The sequence below is a fragment of the Drosophila arizonae genome, chromosome 5 (assembly GCF_054131065.1).
Source record: "Drosophila arizonae isolate 15081-1271.41 chromosome 5, UAZ_ARI_1.0, whole genome shotgun sequence".
Taxonomy (NCBI): Eukaryota; Metazoa; Arthropoda; class Insecta; order Diptera; family Drosophilidae; genus Drosophila; species Drosophila arizonae.
The window spans coordinates 21891517-21917694 of NC_142925.1; the positions used below are offsets into that span (position 1 = coordinate 21891517).

Below are 26178 nucleotides of genomic sequence, written 5' to 3' on the forward strand. Positions count from 1 at the left end.
CAAACTCTGGCTGGCCTTTGATGTGACTCATGGTCGAAAATGCGGCCCTAGACAGCAGGGCGACATCTCTGCTCCATTGAGGAATATGTAAGTCAGTCGAAGTCAGCAGTTAAGAATTGTCAATGGAAGAATTTTAAGTGACATTAGATAATATTAGCTATACATATATAATATTTATTAAATTATACATAAAGTAATCTAACTTCATTTGAAATGAAATTTTATGATATATAATTAATTAAAATATTATGGATATTTATACATGCCATAGGTATATATGTACATATTATCGGCCTATATTTTATTTAAAATTGTATTTATTTTATAATATACAGAACTAAAATAAAATATTATTCACACTAAAAAATTAAGTCAATTTTAGTAAATATGAATTTTAGTAAATTAAATAATAATAAAATAAAATTTAATAAACATTTATATATGAAGAGTTTAAACATATTTTTGTATTTAATTTGTAATATATACGAATTTTAGTATATTAAATAGATAATAAAATAAAATGTATTAAATATGGAATTTAAAAATATATTTTTTGTAAATAATATTTTATTCTAAGATTATAATTATATTTTTATATAATTTCCACTCACAATTATATTTCAAATATTTTAATAATAAAATTATTTAATAAAAATATTTGTTTTTATCTCTTAAAAGTCAATTGATAATACTCTCGTTGCTAAAAGTCATTTGAATCATGTAGGGTACGATGTATTTATAATAAGAGAGAAATTTCTACAGCTCTTTTTTCTCCCTCAAGTACTGTAAAAGTATAGCTGACATTACTGACCATGGAGGACACATTCACATCTTCATTAAAATATGTATTTTATGCCCAAGCTCAGTTAGAGTCTCTCTTCTCATTCCTAGGTCTAATCTCTAGCCACACATTGGTTAATCGCACTCGAAAATAAAGGCTTTTGGTCAGACTCCAATCCCAGAGCGCAAGTGTCAAGTGCTTGGCTTGTGGCACGGCTCGAGCTACACGAGAGCCAGCCATAAGTTTCGGTAAACAAAAATTTGTGGCATAATACACAGGCTTTTTTCTTTTTTCTCTGTTTCTCATATTATTATTATTTTGGTTTTCTTTCTTATTTTTTGCCAAGCAAACATCTGTCGACAGCATGCAAAAGTTTATAATGCAGCAAATGCCGAGAATTTTGTGTCATTTTTTATGTGACAAGCGAACGTTGTGGGGCACGTACTAAGCTGACACAATGATGCAATCATCACGTGCAGCAACAGCAGCCACTTCTAGCATTTGTTTTCTATTTTATTTCTTTTTTTTTTTTTTTTTCTTCTCTTTTTATTTTACTTGGGCCATAGCAGAGGAATATGCATTGAGCATTCGCAACGCTCGCCGCTAGCATTCCGAGTCGAGGATTTTCGGTCCAGTCCAAGCCGTTGCCTGCTTGTGGTTCACTTGTGGTTTTCTGTTAGATTACTGCGAAACATTCTATGCACACATACACACACACTCACATATATCTATTGAATAATATGAGCAAACCCTTTCCACATTTTAATTGTTGTTGTTGCTGCTGCTGTGGTGGACAGCCCAGCTGCCTTTTTGAGGCTTAAGTTTTGAGCAGACTACGTGACGGGGCCACACGCGCGCCTATTACACCATCGAACAAGGTCTAATATGCAATGAAACAGTTGTCGTTGAACTGAAGTAACCCTGATGTTGTCAAAATACGTTGTAACATATGTTTGAAATACATATATAGAAATTTAAGTGCAGTCCAAATTAAATAGAAAACGTCAAAACATATTTATGAATTGTAGAAAATATTAGTAAAACCATGTATATTTTAAAAATATTTAATCAATTATGTATAAGTATTATTGTAAGAATTTTTAAATATATATTTCATATGATTCATTTGTAAATAATATTTTATTTGAATAAGTTCATAATTGTTTAATTACTTTGTAAAGAATTAATAAACATCCTATATTTATTATTTATTAAATTAAAAATTTGTTTTTTTAAATTTTTTAATTATATTTTTTTGAATATTTCATAAATTATATAGTTCATCCCTTTCTGTATTTGTTTTATTTCGATTTAAATATAATTTAATCTATTAATTTTATTATTAAATCTGTTTATGTTTATAGATACGTATAGATACATATATAGATACGTTCCGATTTAATTCGCTAACTCTTATTGTTATTAAAATATCTTTTTCAGTTTTATTTATATTTTGTATCTTATAAATTATATTTGATATTTGCATCCATATTTTATTATCTGTGTTTTTATTCAACTTGAGTAAATCAGTTCAGCTCTTCGCATTATTATAATAATATTTCTTTATTTTTATATACATTTTAAAAATGTATCTAATCTTTATCTATGTTTTGTTTAATTTATTTTCATCCATATTTCATTAGCTATGTTTTAATTAAACTTGAGTCATTCTCGCATTCGCTGCTGTCTAGTGTTATCGAAATGAGTGATGCATCTGCGAGTGACGAGTGCATTGGCTTGGCAATTAAAATTCTGCAGATATGCGATACATTAATTACTCGCTTCAATTGAAATGCAAATACCAAATAACTGAAGGAAAATCAAAACAAAGGCTTGGCTTGCATGTCTGGACCAAGTTAAGCATCTGCTGCAGTTTCAGTTGCAGTTGCAGTTGCAGTGGAGTCCCTAGCCGGTAGTGCTAACTGTAGTAGCATTCGCTGCGAGGCTAGCTCTTTTCTTTTTTGCTTTCCAGGAAAGTCACGCGGATGATTTACAGCCAGGAGCTGCGTTTTTTATATGCTTCTCAACGACTTTTTGTAGCCAAAACAAAAGTTGACACTTTATTGATGCTCATAAATTTGCGACGTCTGGCAGCAATTAAAGCAACAACATGTCCCCAAGGACACGGCCCGGCACGCCCAGTCCATACTGCTGCTCTCTCTCTATATTTTACTCTAGTGATTTGTTTACAGAGATTAGCGTGCGAAATACCAACAGCAGCAGCAGACAAAAACAATTCCTGTGTCAGGTGCCTGCGCCCAGGTAGGCAACAATGTCAAAACTACACTGAATTTATGTCGCGGCGATTTATGATGCTCAACCAGGTCCTGAAACAGGATCAGCGAGGCCAGTTCCCGTATGTCGAGGCGCGAGCTCTCCCGCCGTTAGTTACATAGAAATGAAAGTCGTATATTTGGCTGACTGCGAAAACGGCGTACGTCGCACGCCGCATGCCGCACGCCTCTATTTGGGTAACGCCCACAGCGGCTCGGCTTGTCATACGCCTACACAAAAACTAAGATGAACCCAGCCAGAAATACCCAAACAAAAAGGGGGAACTAACTGGGCAGAGCATAAGGGACACAGCTCTCTATATAGTAGCAGCTCTTCTGATTCTGTGCCCTTTCGGTAGCATCGCCGTTTTTCGCCTCTGACCATAAATATTGAAATTTATGTAGTACACAAACGAGACCCTCGGCGGCGGCACTCTTGACCCATACTTTATTAGTATTTATTTGGTATTGACATTGTTTGAGATTTTTGGCGGACTTTAGTATTTTATGTTTTATGATTCGCCGAAAAGAAAGAAAACATTGTAACAATGTTGCAGAGCAGCCGAATTTTACGAGCACAAAGGGAAGTCTCAACGGATGGCAGTAGAAGATAAGTCAAAGATTTATCTAGATGCTAAAGATTGGATTTAAAAGAAAATATATTTACGTCGAGTGAGCTGCTGTCAAAGTTATTAAATCAGTAAAGTCAGAGCTGCAAATTGAAAAATTATTATTGAAAACAATTCAACTAAAATTCTAAATATTTTACTATAATAATAATAGTCTTATATAAGTTAAATTAAAGTAAACATGTTTTAATATTCTGATTTATTTTCCCATTTGTTGACGTTATCCCCATAACTGAAGCCAAGCATTTTCCGTTCCATTTGCAAGCCATTTCCTTGACTAAAATGGCATTCGTATATAATAGGTCGAGGTTAGAGCTGCGACCGCAAACTAGGCCTAATCATTTGTCAAATGCATGTCATTTAAAACGGAAAAACAATTTAACAGCATTTAGCCAAAAACAAACTCGGGCAATCAACATAAATTTAAAGCGCAGCCAGGCTAAATCGCCCCAAAATATCCAAATGGCCATTTGGCAGTCGAAAAGTGAAAGTCGAACTGCAACTGCAGCCAAATTGCAGCCAAACTAACACAGACACACACACGCATATGATCACACACACACGTACATAATCACAACAGTAAATGCACCCAAGAGTCCCAAAACCCAAATCCACATTCTCGTTGTGTTGGTAATTTTGCATAGGAAAACATTTATTGCCATAGGATTTTCCAGGCAATGTTTTGTTTTGCTTTTATTTGTGGGCCTGTTTGCTGGCCATTTACCCAAAGATCGAAATGCAAATGGCCAAGACAAGCATTTGAGCATTTTGTTAGACAACGCCAGCGCGAGCCACGTCCAAATCAGGTTGCCTCCCTCCTCAAGTTCCACATATGAGCACCCTTTCCATTCCCCTTTCCCCATCTACCGCGATCCGCTCCAGTTATGTCAAAACTCTGGCCAAAAGCGAAACTAAAAAGCGCCAAATGCCCCAAACATGAGGAAATTCGAAAAATTGTGTACATTTTCGGCCAGCCAGGAACACAACTCGACGCAGACAGAGCGGACGGCGGCTGGGCGTACGATGAGGCAGGTAAGGTGAGGTGAGGTTAGGTGAGGCGAACTGCAACGTTTATGCAGGCGGCTTGTTGAGCAAAGTGTTTTACATGCGCTGCTGTCCGAAATAACTTTCAGTCCCAAAAATATTTGTGGTCCACCTACGAGATGAGATTGAAAAGTTTTCTATTTATTGTATGCAAATTATAAATTCGCTTGAATATCAATTAAATTAGAAATAAATACAAATTTTTAATGAAAGAAAGAATTTAATGTATGAAAAAAATAAATACAAATATCAATAAAACGAACATTTATAAACTTACTTCATATTTATAATAATATACATAGAATTAAAGGATATATTTATAGTAGATAGCTGTAAAAAAAAAAATAATAAATAAATTATATTATTATTTGGTAAACAATATTATATAAAACTGCAAAATAATATTATAATTTAATTATTTTATTTTAGCTATCTACTGTAAATATAAATAAATATAATAAATAAATATATTATTATATATTATATAGTGTCATTATTTTTTATATATTCACAAAAATGCATGGAAAAATAAAATTATAATTTTATAGTAAATAGCTAAAAATAAATTATAAGTAAAATTAACAATAATAAATTAATAACTTATATTGTAAATTTTTTAATTTTTTTTTTATGTAATAAATTTCTTACACAAATTTATTCTTTACAAAAATATATTTTTAATAAAAATTCCTGTTTTATAAAAAGAAAAAAAAGTATAATTTATGGAAGAAATTAATACTGTATATTGACTTAAAAGAAATCAAACATACTTTTAAACTCACCTCATAAATTTTACTTTAAATAAATGTATTATTTTTACTTTCTGGTAAAATTGGAATATTTATCTTAATTTAATTAATGCACATTTTTGTTATCATTAATTTATATTATTATTATTATTTCGATATGGTCTTTTTCCATTACTTAGCTACCGTTGGGGCTATTTTTTTATTAGTCATAAACTTACACAAAAACATTTATTCTCATACACAAATTTTTTATATATATTTATATTCATTTTTATATCTTTTTTTAAATCCATTTGATTACATATTAATGTGATTTTTTTATATATATTGTAACTACTTTTTAGCCAGTTTTCGTTTGCGGCCAATTTAACTTGTGAGCCATAAATTTGTGGTGTGCCTGGCTGCAAAACATGCCCAGCATTTGATTTGACATATCAATAATTTACGAGCATAACAAAATTATAGAGTACAGCGGCAGCCACATCAACTGCAACTGCAACAACAACAACAACAAGACACCGGAACTGCTGCTGGCCGTAATTACAAGCGAAAAACGCTGCCACGTAAAGTGTCGATCGTTGTCGATGTCGACGTCGACGTGGATTTCGATTTCGATGTTGATGAAGAAAAAAATGAGTAAAATGAAAAACAGCGTAGAATATTGCATGTCGAGTATGGGCGACTATCTTATACTCGCTCAAGATCTTAAAGCGGATTAAGCTTATAATTATTAAACATATTGAAGAGCTCTTGCTTACCTTACAAAGCTCTTCAATAGAAAATATACAATTCATTCAATTCAGCAACAATTCTGGAATACTAATATACTCGTCCTTCGCTTGCTTTCATATGCATAAAACTCACGCTCAGCAGCTCAATGAGTTGTCTAAGCCGGCGACATGGCGTCGATTAAAATCGGTGTTAAAATTTATGCAACTAAATTTTTACGTGATTTTTATCGAAGTAACAACAACAACAACAACAAGAGCAACAACAACTGCATCAGCAGCAGCAGCAGCAGTATCAGTAACGACGGAGCTGCATTTATTGCAATTGGCGCATTTTTGTGTTTTCGACTATTTTCGGCTGCTGCTGTTCGTTTGTGTAATTGTGGCCAAACAAGCGATTTATTGACCAGGCTCACATATGCAAGCACCCAGTAGGAAATGCGAGTGCACTGAGTGCATAAGAAAATAGTCACTAATCAAATGAGTTGTTCTTTAGTGTTACTTAATAAAAGATTAGCCTTTATCAATGGCTTTAAATATATTTATATTTCAGTTTCTCTCTCTCTCTCTCTCTCTCTCTCTCTCTCTCTCTCTCTCTCTCTCTCTCTCTCTCTCTCTCTCTCTCTCTCTCTCTCTCTCTCTTCCTACATATTTCAAAAGAATCACTTTCAGTTCCTATCAGCATTTCATAGACCTGTTCAGACCTTCTCAGAGGCGATTATTTATAGTGATAGCTTGTTCTATATGTATATATTATATGTATGTATATTTCCTTCATATTTAGGTCATCTGACTCATATTATTCCATCTATGTTCAATTCGCTAATTTGTGTCATAACAAATTGCAAACACGTTGCTTTATTATTTTACAAATTATTCAAATAATTGAAGAATCTTTTTTTTTTTTAAATAGCACTCAAATGAACCTCTGATATGCCAATTAATTAATTCACTCATGAAAATAAGGAATTCATATACATATATGCATTAAATTAATTATATTATTTATATAAATTAGTTGATTAATAGTTATCAATTTATGTTTCTGCCCTCAGAATAAGACATTTAGTTTTTAAAATTTAGCTTTAGTAGTGACTTTCAAAATATAAATCATAGTTGCTTAGTTCCCCAAGCAATCAGACTAGACATTTGCCATTGGCGAATTTCTCATGGGGCACTCTCGCATATCTGCATGTGGGGCTGTTGTATGTTGGCCTGCCAAAATGATTGCATTTGGGGCTTTTATTAATAGAAATAAATCAAGTTTTGTGCATTGACTTCAATTAGCTGCTGCCGGTTGCCAAAGCCACAGCCAGAGCCAGAGCCAGAGCCGAGACCAGCAGCCAGCAGAGAGTCTGACTACTCAGGCGTCAGATACAAGCACTCACACATACAGCTGCATGCAGACAACGTGTAGTATGTTAATAATTTGCAAAATGCATTTGTCTGGCGATAACAAGCAGCTGATACCGTCTGAGCTCGCGATCTCGCTTGCGCATGCCACCTGGGTACAAAAAGAGAGAAAAATACAGGCCAGCCCAGCTACCGCTCGCCTCCCTCTCGCTCTAGCAGACAATGCCCGGCGCCTGTGAGAAGGCAATTAGCGCTTGACTTGGGCGCTTGGGCGTCTTATCGCGGCTCATGAAGCTATCAACGTTCAGCTCTGATAGGAGCGACCCTGTCATAAGTCAGCATCGAGTCGAACATACAAATTCGAAGGCCTGCTGTGCGTGTGTGAGTAATCAATGGGCAGATGCGTGGAAGCTGCGGCCGTTAGATAAAAAATGCGCTGCCATAGATAACAGAAAAATGAGAATGACAACCAAAAAACGGTAGAGAACTGTATATATGTATATGTATGTGTATATAAAAATATAAACGCAGCGATGCATTCGCTCGATAAGCTTCAGAGCCGGAGACGCAGGCATTCATAATTTGTGCCCGAGTCCGAGAGATTCCACAGTCGCAACAGGCGCAGGCGTAATTCGATATCCAAAAGGGATGCTCCACACATAAATTGCCCAGGCAAAGACAAAAAATACCGAAAAAAATCCAAGAGAACCAAGAGAGAAAACACAGAAACGCATCCCGACAAAACGCATATTTCTGGTTTATTTATTTTAATTTATATTTTGTTAATTTTTATATGAAGAGTTGACATTTCGGTCCAGACGCGTCGTGTCGTCGCGTCATTGTTGCTGCTGCTGCTGCTGTTGTTGTTGTTGTTGCTGTTATCGGCCGTTTAAGGCAACGCCGTTGGGAGCCCCCAGGTCGCCGACTACCATTATGATAAATCATTTTTGTTTTTGTTTCTGTTTCTGTTTCTGCTTTCGTTTATTTCCCTTCTGCGCATGCTTTTTGTGCCTTTGTTGAAACATCCACAGCTAACTAGCCTTAACTTATCGCAGCTTTTTAGCTCTTTGCTGTGCGATCTCACCGAGAGGGAGAATCAAACGTAAGTATTTAATATATTATGTCTAACTTTTATTCTGCTTCAATGAAATGAAATAAATAATAATGAAGAATAAAGAAACTTATTTAAATTTATAAATTATTATACCAAAACAAAATAACCCAGAACAAATTTAAATGCATTTGTATATTATTATGGCAAAATAAAGAAACTCTATGTTTATTTGGCTAAAATTTGTTATTATCCTCTGCCAAAGAACAATTTGCATATGCTTCGTCAATGGATTAGACAAAAACCAAATCTCTCAAGTCAGTAATATACTTATAATACATACATACACATACATACATACATCAATAAGATTCTCACTGTGTCAGTTAGCCTTTTCTATATGGTATTTTAAAATTAGTAGTTCAAGCATATTTGATTTTATCAGATGTATGAAATCACACATAAATAATAGAAATTAAATAAATGTTTCATTGGCGCTATTATAATAAAATAATTTGTATTATATACTTATACTAAATAATTAACTTAATAAATTACAAAATATTAATATGCAGTTCAAAGTAGTTGCAAACATTACTTTAAGATTATAGCTTATGTTAATCCATATATCCTAAACATTTCCTCTAGCTTCATATCGCTTCCCTTCTTTTGCAGCTCCCTTATTCAATGGCTTGAAGCTATACAACTCAGAGCACGTGTGCAATTAACAAATTAAAATTAAATTTATAAAGACATTCACAGCTATTTTCATTAAGAGAGCTGTGTGCAGGCATTGAAACAAGAAACTTAAGAATGGATTCTGAAAATATCTTTATGACTTTATGAATCACGCAATGAATCGAAACTCTTTGAGCGAAATTTAACGAGCCAATCTTGCCAAATGCAAAAATGCAGATAGCATCTCAGTGTCATAAAAAAAATAAAAGCTTGAATTGAAAAGTAAAAATGAAAAAAAAAAAATAAAATAAAAAACTTTCATAAGTTGTTTTCTGCTGAAACATTTTATGAGCGTTAAGCCAGCCCAAAACTGAAATCGATGCGGCAGAGGGAGATGCAGAAGTGAATACAGTCATATATGTAATATGTGTATATAAGCACACACACATACACACACACATGTGTTTGTCAGCAAAAGATTTTGACTGATCTGATCTGATCGGATCTGTACTGAACTGAACTGAACTGAATTGAATTGATGTGATCTGCCGCCCCCATGCACAGTGCTTTGTTATGTTGTGGCATGCGGATTGGTTAAGTGCCTGGGTCGCACTTCACAACAGCGCTAATGTGACACTAAACTGATGTAAGAATAAATCCGCTTAGCAGGCTAACAAAGGCAGCGGCCAAAAATATAACTAAATACCAAACAGCGCCAGCTACGAACACAACAGCAACAACAACAACAACTCTCATATGAAATTACAGACGAACAAATGAGAAAAATCCACAAAAAAATAAATGTGATATATTTATTTTTATTAAATATCGAATGCTGAATACTCTAACAAATAAATGAAATTTCTATTTGGTTTTCTATAGATAGTATAATAATTCAATAAAAATTATAAAAAAAATCTACCAATAATACAGAGCACCTTGAGATATTATGTATTAATATTATAAATAATATATTTATTTTATATACATCTAATATAATAAAATTCATAAACTTATAATATATATTCACAAGTTTCTTTATGACTTCAAACATCATATACATATCCATATACCCCTTGTTAGAGTATGCAAGGGTATATAGCTTACGACTTAAATGCCCACGGAGGCACAATGGTAAGTCAAACTCAAAATCAAAATCAAATTTCAAAATAATACACCAAAAATAAATTATATATATATACAAGAAAAAACTCAAGGCTTCAAACCGCTGATAGAGCTGCGCTAGGTGAGTAAGGCAAAAGCAAATCGAATGACAGTTACGAGTCTCTCGGGCTATCATATCAGGTGTCTTATTTGAATGTCAATGCCGCTGGGCTCCAGCCAAGAACCTTTGGGCCCCATATGGCGAGAGGCAGCCAGAACACCAACGCCAAAGACGAGAAATTAAATAATTATGGCGCAATCTTTAGTTTTTTTTTTTTTTTTTTTTGTTTTGTTATTTTTGCCTCTCTCTTATATAGAAAATTTCACTTGCTCGACGCGAAGCACGTTTCGAACGGAGTCGAAACATTGAAGCGATCATCGATCAAGTTCGAGTGGTCCGTACTTCAATTATGCGTAATTTAAAAGAAATTAATGTCGTGCAAGAAATTACTTTTCGATTTTGGAGATTTTTTTTTTTGTTTTCAGTGAAGAGTAATATGCGCAGACACACATACATACACACACACACGAGCGAAAAAACATTTAAGACTGCGCCCAAGTTTGGAGCGTATAATCATAATATTTATATTATGTTCACTAAATGCAGCTCTTAAAGAGCATAAAAATGCCCGCCGAGCAGAGTATAAATTATTTTCTGGTAGGTCCAGAGTTATGCTATACCCAAATGCATATGGAAATTCATTAAAAATATTTGTAAATTTAATAAACTTTTATAGCTTACATATAATAAAAGAAATGCAAAGCAATAAATAAATAAGTCATTACAGAAATCCCAGATATATTTTCACATATTAATAACAAGCAATTCTTCAAGTATGCCCAAAGGCAAAGTTGCACCAAGAGAAAGACCTGGCCACACACACACACACACACACCCATATCTCAATCTTGAGGCATGCCAACGGCTTCGTGTCTGGGTCAATTGCTTTACTAAACTTTAGCGCTAAAGAAGTTTTTTGGCCAAACATAAAATAACACATAACCCTCAATTATGATATATATTTTATGAGAGCACTTTAAAAACCAATGCCAGACAGCTCCGTTTAGTTGGGCCGGAGTAGGAGCAGCACTTCGTCGTGATATTCCTTTGGGCACGGGCAACACACATATAACAATAAAATAAAGTGCAGTTAACACATGACTTGGCGCAAATAGTGTCACATTTTGATAAATGACACTCGTTTGTCAAACGGAATACTCACACGTACACACTCACACACACACACGCATTCGCACTTGCACACTCACATGATTGCCAAGACAATGAGCCACGAGTACAAAATGAACTGCAAAATATTCTGCAGATATATAACCCAACGCCCAATGAGCCCCAAAAGGAGCCACAGAATTTCTTTTATCGATTTTCCGAAGATGAAATACTCTAACAGTTATCATAAGTATAAGCGATTGATAATATTTTAAAATAAATAATAAATATTTTCAAAATATTTTAATCTAATAATTAATTTTCTTTTTTGATAACAATGATATACATAAATACTTTGTTTTATTTTTACATACTCTTGTTTTAAGTAATTGATTTGAAATTAATTTTTCATTATTTATATTTGAGCCATATGCTAATTCAATATTTTCATATATGTCAAATTGCCGGATGGTCTATTGGTATATCTTAAAAAAATCAATCTTCGTTCTAGCTTTTTATTTCAGGTTTGTGATATGAAGTGTAGCTAATATGATTACATTTATTATTTTATAATAATAAATTTATAATAATTTAAAATATTTATGTAAAATATAATTATTTACGCTTTAATAATTATAATTTTTTTTTATTACTAAATAATTTTACAGTTTTTATATCGAGTAGTGACTACTACAAGCTATTCTATTAAAGCTTTTATATTAATATTTAATATGTATTTATAAGAAAAGCATTTCAGTCTATTATATATATTTACTATATACTATTTTACTATATACATATTTATATGAAATGCACTTCAGTATAACCGATTCAACTTCGATATTTTAGAGCATATGCATCATTTGATCGGGGTCTTCTGATAGCACCAAGACACATTAAATATTTGAAATATAATAAATAGATGATATATAAAATATTCATCACTTTAATGCGTTACACGTTGTCAGAGAAAATTTGAATACCTTTTGCTAGGGAAAATATCATTCAAGCTACACCCTCTCCCCCTCTCACTCTTCAGCTCGCCCGCTTGCCCCACCTCTCCCACTCTGCCCTTCGAGCACTTCCTGTCAGTTTAAGTTGTTTCGTCGTCAGCTTGGCCCGTAAAGGTGTTCGTTCAAAGATGTTCCAAAAACTGACGCCCCGAAACGGTTGACGGATGACTGAGCGAAAGAGATAGCGGCACAGTGTCGGCGCGTGTGTGAGACAGAGAGTGCGCTACCATTGGATACGCTTGAGCTGGGACAGCTTTATTATGTCTTAATTCAAGCCCGGAGCGATTTAGGCGACAGACCCTTTTTTTTTTTTTTTTTTTTTTTTTTTTTTTGGTTTTTCGTTTGGGCAGCAGCACAGTTAGCCACAGTTTTGCAGGCAGTGGGTCAACTTTCATTTTGCCGGGACGTGTGGCTGAAAATTAAATTAAATTAAATTCTTTGCCCAGATGCGTGGGGCGAGTTTCTTGTAATTTCTTAATCCCAACTGCACCCAAGAAAAAAGAACAGCAATTCTTTTACTGCTTTTTATATGTGAAATGAAGAAGAGAGAAGCGAACGGGCAACTTATCATTTTGGTGGTCCTTCGGCTGGCTGGCTGGCTGCCTGGCTGGCTGGGTGGGCGCGGCGTTGGCGTTGGACAATTCTTTATTTACCGCTAGAACTTGCGCGGCGCGCGATCCTCATCAGATTTTTGGCTGGGTGTAACCATAAAATTCGCGCTTGCAGGCGTTCACTCGCTAAAGTGAAAGAACGAGTTTCGTTCATTTCTTATTTTATTTTTTGGTGGGCGTGGCTGGGCAAGACAGCTCAATGTGGAGGGGGAGCGGGCAAGCGACGACTTGGCTTTGTTGTTTCATCTTTTTTCATTCTTTTTGTGGCACAAACCAATGCAGTAGGCAGCCGGCAGTCAAAGCACAAAAGCCTCAGCCATTTGATAGTCAATAAATTAAAACATTAGCTAGCGCGCATGTCACATGCGGCGTATGCGCAATGCGGCAACGTGTTAAAAATAAACAGTTGTTAAATTGAGCGCATCTAATCCCAGTCCGAAAACCTCATGATAAATTATGACTTGAATCAGCTTTTGTTCAATTTTCAACTCATCATCAAAACTCATGAATTTGAAATGCTGCGCACAGGTGACGCCCAGGTTCAAATAGTTGTGTGTGTGTGTGTATGTGTGTGAGATAGAGATTGTGTGCATTAGAAAAGGTGTCACCAACAAACCAACAAAGCGACTAAATGGATAAAAATAATGATGTTGCTGTTGTTGCTTTTGTTCCGGCTGCCACAGGCTAGGCAAATGGAAAATGTTGAGATGCAAAAAGAAAGAGAAGCCAAATGAAACGCTTAACCGAATGCTGAATGGAGCCCACTGGGGGCAGCTGGAGAATGCGGCGGGCGGAGTGCATGGCAACATGATATGGCAAATGAACCCAGACTCTGGGTGGGTGGATGCACATACTTAACTACACTGAAAACAATGTAGGGGAAAAGTCTGAAGAAACAAATGTACTTCAAGAACTATCAAAATATTTACATATTTCATATAATATCTCCATAAAATATTTATATATTTTTTCCATTTAAAATATTCCGAAATTTCTCTCAGTGTTCTCGCACCATTCATAAAAAGCGCATCGTTCGTGTTGCTGTTTATGCTAACAAAACGCTGCATTTTTTCCGTACGACATAATTTAGATTTTCGCCTTGGCTGGCAGCGTCTTTCGCGTGCTATCTCACTCTCCCTCCCTCTCTCTGTCTCCCTCGCACCTCGGTCGTGCCTAACACTTGAGGTAAAAGCTAAAAGAAAATGCGCCCAACAGCTTTCCTGTCCATTGTCTGTTGAATTAAGTGCAAACATTAGCAGAGCACAATGGGCCTGGGCCTCGCTGGTCCACAGTTGGCACCCGGAACCCAACCCAGTTCCAAGACGATGATGAGCATGATAGGTAAGAATATAATAATGATGATGCTGATAATGCCGCATAGACTTTACACCTAGCAAACGGAACGTGATAAAGCTTTTTCTTCTACGGCAATGATTATCAATCATTTTGGGATTAAAATTCCTTGTGGTGTTTTGTCACTCATTTGTTGCTGTTGTTGCTGGATGCTGCATATGTGTGCAAGACAGAGAGAGGTGAGAGAGAGGGAGAGGCAGTGTATAGAGCAAGATATATCACATTGTTTTCGTTGCCGTTGTCGTCATCAATAAAATGCGCTGGTATTTAGCATACGGAAAGAAAAAAGTCTCTCTCTTTCACTGGCTTGCCCTCAACTGTTGCAGGTGTCTCTGGCTGCAGCAGCAACAAATCTCTAATAGAGTCCAAAGCTAAGTTGGACGAACAGGAGAAGCACCCTCCACCGGGTTAAGTGTCGCCCTGACAATATTTTCTAGCTGCTCGATCTGTTTGCGTTTGGGTTCGATTTTGTTTTGTGTTTCGTTTTTCGTTTCGTTTAGTTTTTTTTTCTCGCAAGCGATTCTCACGTTTGTTGCCCTGACAAGTGGATTTAGCGGCATTGATGTATGAGTTTACAGATAGTTTCCACTTTTATTTTTCTGCTTTTTATTTTTTAGTTTTTCCACTTTTTTATTTTCTGTCTCTGTGATCTGTGTTGCTGCTGCTCTAGCTCTAGCTGCTGCTGCATATGTTTCAAATTGAGTGATGCTGTTAATGGCCGGCAATTAATATTGTCTTCGAGGCTTTGTGAAGCAAAGAGCAAAGAGCTTTGAACATTTACAAATGCATTCGGCAAATGCAAATCAAGTGAATGGAGCACAAAACTAAAAACAAATGCATTGAACTAAAAAAATATTTAAATAAAATAAAATAAATAAAATGAAATAATAAATAAATTTTAGTTTATAAAAAGTCGTAAGATCTCAGTCTTCATTTTACAGTAATCAGTTGTAAGTGTTATACTCTAATATACCTTTATAATAGGAGCAGAGCATACTAAAGATGTAGTTAATAGTATATATATTGTATACATATATTTGATTTTTATCTGTTCTTAATTGTAATATTTTTTTATTATTTTTTTTTATTTTTAAAAATGAGTAAAATAAATTATTAATAAATATAAATAATGAAATAAGTAAAATAAACAAATTATCAATAAATCTTTTAAAATATTAATTAATAAATTTAAATTTAAAATTTAAATTTAAATATTTTTTCATTCATTCTAAGCTCTTTACAATTGACAATATATTGTAAGATCGTAGTGGCTAGTGTAAGCTCTTACATTGTAACTCTGTCTCTCTCTCTCTCTTTCTCTTTCTCTCTACCCTCTCAATATTATTCATTCTCATACGGCATTCTAATATGAATAGCTAATTTGAATATAACGGCTTATAGTCTAAAATCAGGAAACGCTTTTATTCTAGACTAATTTCTATAAATCTTTTGCAGTAACTGTTTGACCATTAGAGCTTTTTATTATTAGATATATTTTGTAATGTATCGATCTTATGTATGAATGCAGCGGGCGTTAACTTCTCTCTTCGAATTTCAGGCCCCCCGTTGGGCGCCATAAAATCTATGTAACGAGCGTACTCGAGTATGAAAGCGATCTTCGTGCATTCGCATGTTTACATATATACATATATACACATATATGTCACATACATGTATACATACATACATACATACATACATCAACATACACAAGACGTGGATCGGGTAGTGGCGGGCGGAATCCTCTGGTTCCCTTAGCTCTGTCGGCGGTGGGGTGGGTCTTGCCAAACCGTCACCAATACACACAAACTTTAAAATTTTTAGGATTCCTATGCAACACAAACATTCGGACAACAAGAAAAAACGAAACAAACACGGACAGTTAGAAAGACGCGGAAGCCGAGGTGGTGTTGGCTTCTCGCTGTCTTTACCCAAACCCAACCATGATCTTCAGCTTTAAATTGTTTATGAAGATCCCCTAATAAAGATTGCCTCGACTCTCTCTCTCTCTTCTATGCCAACGCTATACTCCTAGCCTACCATATTAATCCATCAAGGAAACTCAAAAAAAATTCTAAAAGATACATTTATTCTTTAAATTACTCTAACTAGACTATTACATTTTCATTTACTCTTAATTACTGTCGCTTCATGTTCTTTAATTTATATATATGTATGTGCATGTGTTTGGTATGTAGTTTGAGTGTATAATAAAATAAAAAAACTACATAATAGGAAAAAATTACAAATGTATAAAAAGGTTAGCAATATAGTAATAATAACATAATAATATAATAATATAATATTACAATAAAATATTAAAAAAATGTTTAAATCATATTTTAGACATTTGGGGAGTATTCGTTAATATATATTAATTTAAAAATTTAGTTTTAATTCATAGCTTTCATTTCATAGTTTTTGTTTCATAGTTTGTATTTCATTCTTTATTGAAAATTTTTTTTCTTTTTTCTTTTTTTCTTTTCTTTTGTTTTTTTTCTTTTTTTTTTTCTTTTTTTTTTCTTTATTTATTTATTTAGTTTTATTTTGTTATACATTTTGGGGACATGATAGGGAGGGGAAGACAAGGGTTAATTTAGCACTCACAGTTCTTTTTGTTGTATGTCCACCGCTGAAAGGCCTTTCGTTTGGTGACTGCTGCTGCTGCTATATGGAGGATGTGTGAATATTGTGTATTATTTTAATGCATTATTATTATTTTAGTGGGGAATTATAGTATCATGCTTTTCGGTTTTTTTTTTTTTTTTTTTTTTTTTTTTTTTTTTATATATATATTATATATATATATAATTCTATATATGTATAATATTCATTATTGTCTATTAAATCAAGAATTTATTTAACCACTAAGCATTTAAAGTTCTTTTTTTTTTTTTTCGTGTACTTGCAGTTTTATGCTGCACGTTCACTTTTATCAAATTTGTCTTGGAAGCTTTTTTTTCATGGTTTTTTCTTCACATACACATTGCGCACACGTGCAAATATATATACATAATTTTCTCTAATTTTTGTTTCTTTTTAAACCGCACATATAATGATTTGTAATTTTTAGTTTATATATATATATATATTTTTTTTTTTCACTAATATGTCGTCAATAATCCCTCGCCGTTCTGCGATCTGCTATACATTTTATTTCGGGTGCTATTTTTCGGGGGCTCTTTTTTTTTCTTCGGTGGCTAATCTTTTTTTTTTTTTTTCGGGGGCTACTTTAATGTATAGCCCTAACCTCTGCACAGCGCATATGTGCATGTGGCCTTCTGCTGGCCGAGAGGTTAGGGTTATATTAAAGGCTGCAAAATACAAAAAACCGACTTAGTTTCTGTAAACTAAGTTTTAATTTATATTAATTTTGATCGAAATACCTTTTTTTTTTTCTGCTTGCACACTTGTTGTTTCCCACGAATAAAAATGCGTGCGGCTGCGCGCACCAAAGTCAATGACTGACCAGCTCAGCTGGTCACGGTGGGCCAAATTCAGAAAATTCCAATCTTTTGTGGAGGGCAATAATCTTTTGTGTATGTTTCTTTTTGTTAAATATATATATATATAAAGATATATATATATATAATTATTAACAAAAATTTTAGGTGGATAGAACTCCACGCTGAGGGTATCTTCTTGAAAATGTGGGCCGGAAAAAGATGGAGCTGGCAATGTGGCCGCTTTTTATACGCCCACATTCCAGTGTTCTTAGTTTCGGCGTTTCGCTCTCAGCGAAGCTTCGGACAGCGGGATGCTAGTGAGCGTATTTCTCCCACTGTCTCCGACGAGCGAGCACAGCGTAAGCTTAGCGAAAGCTCGATCGCTAAAGCTCCGCTCTCTGTCTCTCTAGTGCATTGCATTGCAGCGCAGGCGACAATGTTGTCGCAAACGATATGCGCTGCAATTTGCAATCTTAGAGATTGGCAACCATTACACCACCCGATAATATACAACGTTAGACAGTATATTAGCGGGAATCAGCTTCTAAGCATGGTAAGTACCGACAGATGCGACGTGCATAGTTACTAAAATATTAAATTGTTAAATTTGACTATTAAGGCATAGAGAGAGAAAATCGAGGTATTCTTATTAGTTCTAACTGTTCCGAATTATTTCTTTTTTGGGCTATTGAAACTAAATCTAGCAGGTATTTACAAATTTATTATCGCTACCATCAAAAACTATACTATTCGGCAAGGGAATGCACAGGCAGCATATCTCCGAGTTCCAGACAATAGTACACTTAAAGACGCAACGACAACAACTTATCAACACACAACTAGCATTGCTTAAGGCTTCTACCATTCTTCATTTAAGTAAAGAATACCCTCCAGGGATAATCAGTATTGGTATCCTAGCCGAATACACAATATTCTGGAATTATTTAGAGAAGTTTTTCTAGAACTAGATTGAATTGTGGCTTCATCCACAGCAAACAAAAACGAGCTACAATTGTGAGGGAAGATGTTCTTTTCCAAAGCAGCGATGCTTTAATTCATTTAAAGTTGAAAGATACTTCAAGGTGTCTCGGTCTGCGATCCAGGCTTGAATCCAGCAGCTTCGTAGTACCTATGAAAACAAATCTATTCCTCTCAGCAGTCGCTGTTGCGATAGCTAGACCAACCCAGTCTAAGTCTATTTCAGCAATACAGGCTACTGAGACAACTAATATTCTCACAAAAGGGGGTGTTTTGTATGACTACTACTCCATATAGAAGAAGTGGCCATATAAGAAAAATTTTGGTTCACTGAAAGTGTATCAACTCACAGTGCCTCACAAACAATTTCGGTTCACTGAAAGCGTATCAACTCACAGTGCCCCACGTTGGATTTCGGTTCACTGAAAGCGTAACAACTCACAGTGCCCCACGTTGGGCGCCATAAAATTTATGTAATGTGTCGATCTTATGTATGAATGCAGCGGGCGTTAACTTCTCTCTTCGAATTTCAGGCCCCCCGTTGGGCGCCATAAAATCTATGTAACGAGCGTACTCGAGTATGAAAGCGATCTTCGTGCATTCGCATGTTTACATATATACATATATACACATATATGTCACATACATGTATACATACATACATACATACATACATCAACATACACAAGACGTGGATCGGGTAGTGGCGGGCGGAATCCTCTGGTTCCCTTAGCTCTGTCGGCGGTGGGGTGGGTCTTGCCAAACCGTCACCAATACACACAAACTTTAAAATTTTTAGGATTCCTATGCAACACAAACATTCGGACAACAAGAAAAAACGAAACAAACACGGACAGTTAGAAAGACGCGGAAGCCGAGGTGGTGTTGGCTTCTCGCTGTCTTTACCCAAACCCAACCATGATCTTCAGCTTTAAATTGTTTATGAAGATCCCCTAATAAAGATTGCCTCGACTCTCTCTCTCTCTTCTATGCCAACGCTATACTCCTAGCCTACCATATTAATCCATCAAGGAAACTCAAAAAAAATTCTAAAAGATACATTTATTCTTTAAATTACTCTAACTAGACTATTACATTTTCATTTACTCTTAATTACTGTCGCTTCATGTTCTTTAATTTATATATATGTATGTGCATGTGTTTGGTATGTAGTTTGAGTGTATAATAAAATAAAAAAACTACATAATAGGAAAAAATTACAAATGTATAAAAAGGTTAGCAATATAGTAATAATAACATAATAATATAATAATATAATATTACAATAAAATATTAAAAAAATGTTTAAATCATATTTTAGACATTTGGGGAGTATTCGTTAATATATATTAATTTAAAAATTTAGTTTTAATTCATAGCTTTCATTTCATAGTTTTTGTTTCATAGTTTGTATTTCATTCTTTATTGAAAATTTTTTTTCTTTTTTCTTTTTTTCTTTTCTTTTGTTTTTTTTCTTTTTTTTTTCTTTTTTTTTTCTTTATTTATTTATTTAGTTTTATTTTGTTATACATTTTGGGGACATGATAGGGAGGGGAAGACAAGGGTTAATTTAGCACTCACAGTTCTTTTTGTTGTATGTCCACCGCTGAAAGGCCTTTCGTTTGGTGACTGCTGCTGCTGCTATATGGAGGATGTGTGAATATTGTGTATTATTTTAATGCATTATTATTATTTTAGTGGGGAATTATAGTATCATGCTTTTCGGTTTTTTTTTTTTTTTTTTTTTTTTTTTTTTTTTTATATATATATTATATATATATATAATTCTATATATGTATAATATTCATTATTGTCTATTAAATCAAGAATTTATTTAACCACTAAGCATTTAAAGTTCTTTTTTTTTTTTTTCGTGTACTTGCAGTTTTATGCTGCACGTTCACTTTTATCAAATTTGTCTTGGAAGCTTTTTTTTCATGGTTTTTTCTTCACATACACATTGCGCACACGTGCAAATATATATACATAATTTTCTCTAATTTTTGTTTCTTTTTAAACCGCACATATAATGATTTGTAATTTTTAGTTTATATATATATATATATTTTTTTTTTTCACTAATATGTCGTCAATAATCCCTCGCCGTTCTGCGATCTGCTATACATTTTATTTCGGGTGCTATTTTTCGGGGGCTCTTTTTTTTTCTTCGGTGGCTAATCTTTTTTTTTTTTTTTCGGGGGCTACTTTAATGTATAGCCCTAACCTCTGCACAGCGCATATGTGCATGTGGCCTTCTGCTGGCCGAGAGGTTAGGGTTATATTAAAGGCTGCAAAATACAAAAAACCGACTTAGTTTCTGTAAACTAAGTTTTAATTTATATTAATTTTGATCGAAATACCTTTTTTTTTTTCTGCTTGCACACTTGTTGTTTCCCACGAATAAAAATGCGTGCGGCTGCGCGCACCAAAGTCAATGACTGACCAGCTCAGCTGGTCACGGTGGGCCAAATTCAGAAAATTCCAATCTTTTGTGGAGGGCAATAATCTTTTGTGTATGTTTCTTTTTGTTAAATATATATATATATAAAGATATATATATATATAATTATTAACAAAAATTTTAGGTGGATAGAACTCCACGCTGAGGGTATCTTCTTGAAAATGTGGGCCGGAAAAAGATGGAGCTGGCAATGTGGCCGCTTTTTATACGCCCACATTCCAGTGTTCTTAGTTTCGGCGTTTCGCTCTCAGCGAAGCTTCGGACAGCGGGATGCTAGTGAGCGTATTTCTCCCACTGTCTCCGACGAGCGAGCACAGCGTAAGCTTAGCGAAAGCTCGATCGCTAAAGCTCCGCTCTCTGTCTCTCTAGTGCATTGCATTGCAGCGCAGGCGACAATGTTGTCGCAAACGATATGCGCTGCAATTTGCAATCTTAGAGATTGGCAACCATTACAATTTCAGAGTCACTTCTAGAAGTATCGCTCTTTTCTTGACTTTTCTATGCCCGACACGTACTGGAGCCAACTCAGCTGCAAGCAGCCAATGCAATTTAGCTTAGATCTCAGCGTCACTATGGCTGAATCGGCCGAAACTTGGAGCGTCAGCGACGTTTTAATGGCATTTCTAATGAAGCGTACGTACTTTGTAGGTAAAAAGGCCAAGGGAATTAACTCAGCTCAAGCTGAACTGCTTCAGTTGACACTGGCGACCGCGCGAGCGAACGAGCGAGCGAGCGACCGCAGATGCCTATCTCAATATTTAGGTTGCCAAAGAAATAAAACAAAGAGACAGCAGCAACAGCAAAGCACTTGAGAATAAATCAAAAGATGCGAAAAAAAAACACACTACAACAACAACAACAGCAGTAAGAAACGGGCGACACTTTTAGGCCTCGTACCGCTCTAAAAGGCGCGAGATCTAAGCGAAATGATAAATGTTCCTCTGCCGCTTCTACTTCTTCTTCTTCTTCTAGTTGTGTATCAAGTGTGAATTTTAAGTGAAAACGTTACATGATGTATGCCATTGAGAACGCTGGGAAATTGTTCTTTTTTTTTTCTCGTATTTTGTTTGGCTTTTATGTTTTATGTGTTAGTTGTGGGCTTTGATTTTCAGGCGCTTTTTGGCTGCCATTTTTATGTGATCTACGTGAGTGAGCGGCGCAAAAATCGAGCTTAAATACATGATTTTTAATGCCAATAAATGATTTTAATTACACGAAGCTGCTAACAGCCGCCTTTAAAGTTATCTCCTCGTGGTATGGGAACACATAAAAGCCACATAAAAATAGAGAATAGAAAAAGAGCTCCCGACAAATAAAAAACAACTATGCTTAAATACATATAGTATATATATATATGTATATATATATATTTCTCGCTTACTTAAATTCCACATAATTCTTAGCCGATAGAACCGAACCGCCCGTAAGCCAGCCGCAGCGCAGCGGCATCGTAAAAAGTGCGAACTGTAAATCATGACAGTTTTTATAACCAGCTCAGAGGCCGGGTCTAGAGCCTTGGGTCTTACCTGCATTTACCTTACCTTACACAATTCTTATTTATTTTTTCGGACTGCCACCGTTTACCTGTTGCCCCCACAGTTAGCGATTTCTTCTCCGCCAGGCGGAAATGTAATTTTACTTTATATTTTTGGTGTGTTTTTCGTGCTTTTTAGCTAGAATTAGTATTTATTAGCCTGAGATTTAAATTTCATGCTCAGCGTTTTTGTCTTGTCTTGACTGCGTTTAGGAACTTGAGCCATTGCCGCCTTGGCACAAATCCCCCGCCTGGGCCAACATAATCTCCCACCCAAGACAATCTTTGCTCGGCTTGTCATAAATCGATATAATAATTGCTTATGGAATATCGTTCATTGCTCGACTCGACTAAACTCAGCTCGGCTCGGCTTGGCCCTGGAGCTCTGTCTGTGCCTGTGTCTGTGTCTGGGCTGTTGGCGCAGCTTAGTCTAAGACGCGAACATATTTATGGACTAATTTATTGTTAGTTGTGGGCCGAAATAAGCATTTGAATTTATGTGACGTGCCGGCGAGGATTAAATCAAATACAAAAACTGCTTATGCCTGTGCCACATGAAGTCCATTAAAAACGAAACGAAATGAAACGAAACGAAACGTTTAAAATTGCGTCAGGCGTGGCAAATGGCATTTCAGCTGGAGGCGATAAAAGTAAGCTCAAAGGGATGGAAAATGAATTTATTTCAATATTGAAATATTTGATTTGCCATTGAGTTTTAATTATTTTAAAAGTCTATAATAGAATAATATTTTAGAGGAATATCTAAAATGCAAGCCTCTGTTTGAGATTGAATGGAATGTTGTAAACTGTATTTATTTTTATACGCCTTTTCGGGGTATTAGCGAGTGCTGATGGCACAGCTGCTCATACTCATAAAGTACAAGCAATGCAAAAAAATTAATAAAAATATTCGAAATTATATTTCCTATTTCAAATACCTCAGCTAGAATTGCTAAGCTTCTCACTTAATAAGCTTCAAATTTATTCAAGCTATACATAGACCTATTGAAGGCATTGTGAATTATATATACATATGTATATATGTATATGTATAATATATAATATCTTTTATCTTGAACTTAATTTTTAAAATTTTTTTGTCTTTACTCTGTTTCATCTCATGTACTTGTTATGAGAAAAAGTCAAAATGATGTTTAATTTTGTTACATATATGTATGAGAGACGCATAAATCTAAAGAAAATAATTCGGACTAAGTAAATTAAAAATATATATATATATATATAAAGTGTATGTATATAATATTAACACACACAAATAATTACAAAATATACATATATAAATGTACGCACATATATGGAGATATATTTTATTTATAAACAACGATTATATAGCTTTCAAGAGGATTGTCATACCCTTTTCTCACAATTTAGGATTATATTTTATATATATTATTATATAATTTATATATATGTACATTTGCATTTATGAAATAATTATATAAATAAATTATTTCTATATATAAAATAAATTAATATTTCATGCTTTTTACTACTCCTTGAATACGCAAAGCCTTGCTTATTTTCATTCTCAACTATTGAACGACGACGCCGACAACAAATTGAAGTGCAATTTGTCTATGCATATTCGTAACAAGCTGAACGAATGGATTACAACACTTCAAGGTGTGAAATTTGAATTCAAATAATGCTGAACTAATTACTACCTGTGAGCAAGCCCAAGCGCGGTCAGCAGATGCTGACTGAGTGTTGGAACTCCAAAGGGGTTTAGCCAAGGGTAGCTGAGTGTAGACTGCACAAGGGTTTTAGTCAAGGGTATATTAGTGGCACGCTTTTGCTCTACTGGCCGGCCACACCCAGGCGCATGGCAATTGCAGGCCACGAATCTGACTCATGCTCCGCGTTTAATTGTTCAGATCCAGATGTTTGGTGAGGCAATACCTGAAATGAACCGTTAGTTTTGTTAGGCTTGACTGTCGTGGCTTTTATCAATTGTTCAATTGTGTGAGGCAAGCGCAAAGTATGACAAAGTGGGCAACATTAACGCTTTGTATGCATCAAAAGACATGTAGAAAACCCGAAAAAATTATGACAATTTCATTCGAAGAACCACTTCGTCAATGTCAAAAAGCTGACGAGGTCCAAGTTTTTCCCCTTTTATTATTTTTCCCCACCCCAACCTGTTGGGATAGCAAGTTCTGTAAAACTGACTTGTCCCGTGCTTGTTTGTCTCTGACGTTTCCCTGTTACTCGATACACATACAACACAAAGAGCTAAGCTGACCAGAAAAATAATCGTATAGGCTCGGCTTATAGTACCCACAGGCCATATATGAATGTATGTCTGCCTGAGCCTCGCAATGCCTAATTTGGCGGCTCGAGCTGCCGACCATTTCTCGAGAAAAAAATGTGACATAGTCAGTTGTAAGACATGAGCTGAATTTTTACATGTTATGCAACTTTACATTAAACATAAAGCTAGAGCTCTATGTGTGGCCACAGAGCTTAGGCATACGCGGTAATGAGGTACGTACTGAAGATAGACTTTTACTTTTGATATATAAAAGGATATATTAATACATGTTGAAAAACATAAATTGTAGTTCATTTATTAAAGTTCTTAAAGCCTTAAATTTAATTTAAATTAATTGCTAATTAATAAATATATATGTATATTAGTGTATTTAATATGATATGCTAATACAACTCTTTTGTATGAAGAGACTTTTTCAAGCATCTATACTTTTATAGAACTGCAACTGGAGGCATCTTTTCTCTTATGTGAAATAAAAGAATAAAATAAATAACGCGACTGTCCTTTTCGAATCAGATCTTTTTACTGATCTTAAATAAATGAAAAAAAAAAAAAAAAATGATGAAATGATCTTAAATTAAGAAAAAAAATATTTACTACAATATTGTAAAAAATGTGTGAGTATAATAAAAAAAAATATTAAAATATGAAAATAATAAAAAAAAAAAAAAATAATCACATTGGCTCGTAGTAAAAATTTTTTGCAATATCAAATGCCTTAACTTTGCATCTTAAATTTAAAATCTATTAATAAAATATAAATAATAAAATCGGAAAGAAAGAAAGAAATATATACTAAAACGCACATTGAAGCTGAAAAACGCCAAGAACTTAAATATATAAAATTTATTACATTATATTTATCATATCA

The 26178-nt window shown here is 34.5% G+C and overlaps 1 long non-coding RNA gene across 1 annotated transcript; it reads right to left on the reverse strand.

Moving 5' to 3' along the window:
* Positions 1-2066: 2066 nt before the first annotated feature.
* Positions 2067-21949, reverse strand: LOC149268777 (uncharacterized). Its single transcript, XR_016270238.1, has 3 exons — positions 17203-21949; positions 5005-5057; positions 2067-4839 (listed from the first exon to the last, which is right to left on the reverse strand). It is a non-coding gene; the product is annotated as an uncharacterized LOC149268777 (long non-coding RNA).
* Between the last annotated feature and the right edge of the window lie 4229 nt (positions 21950-26178).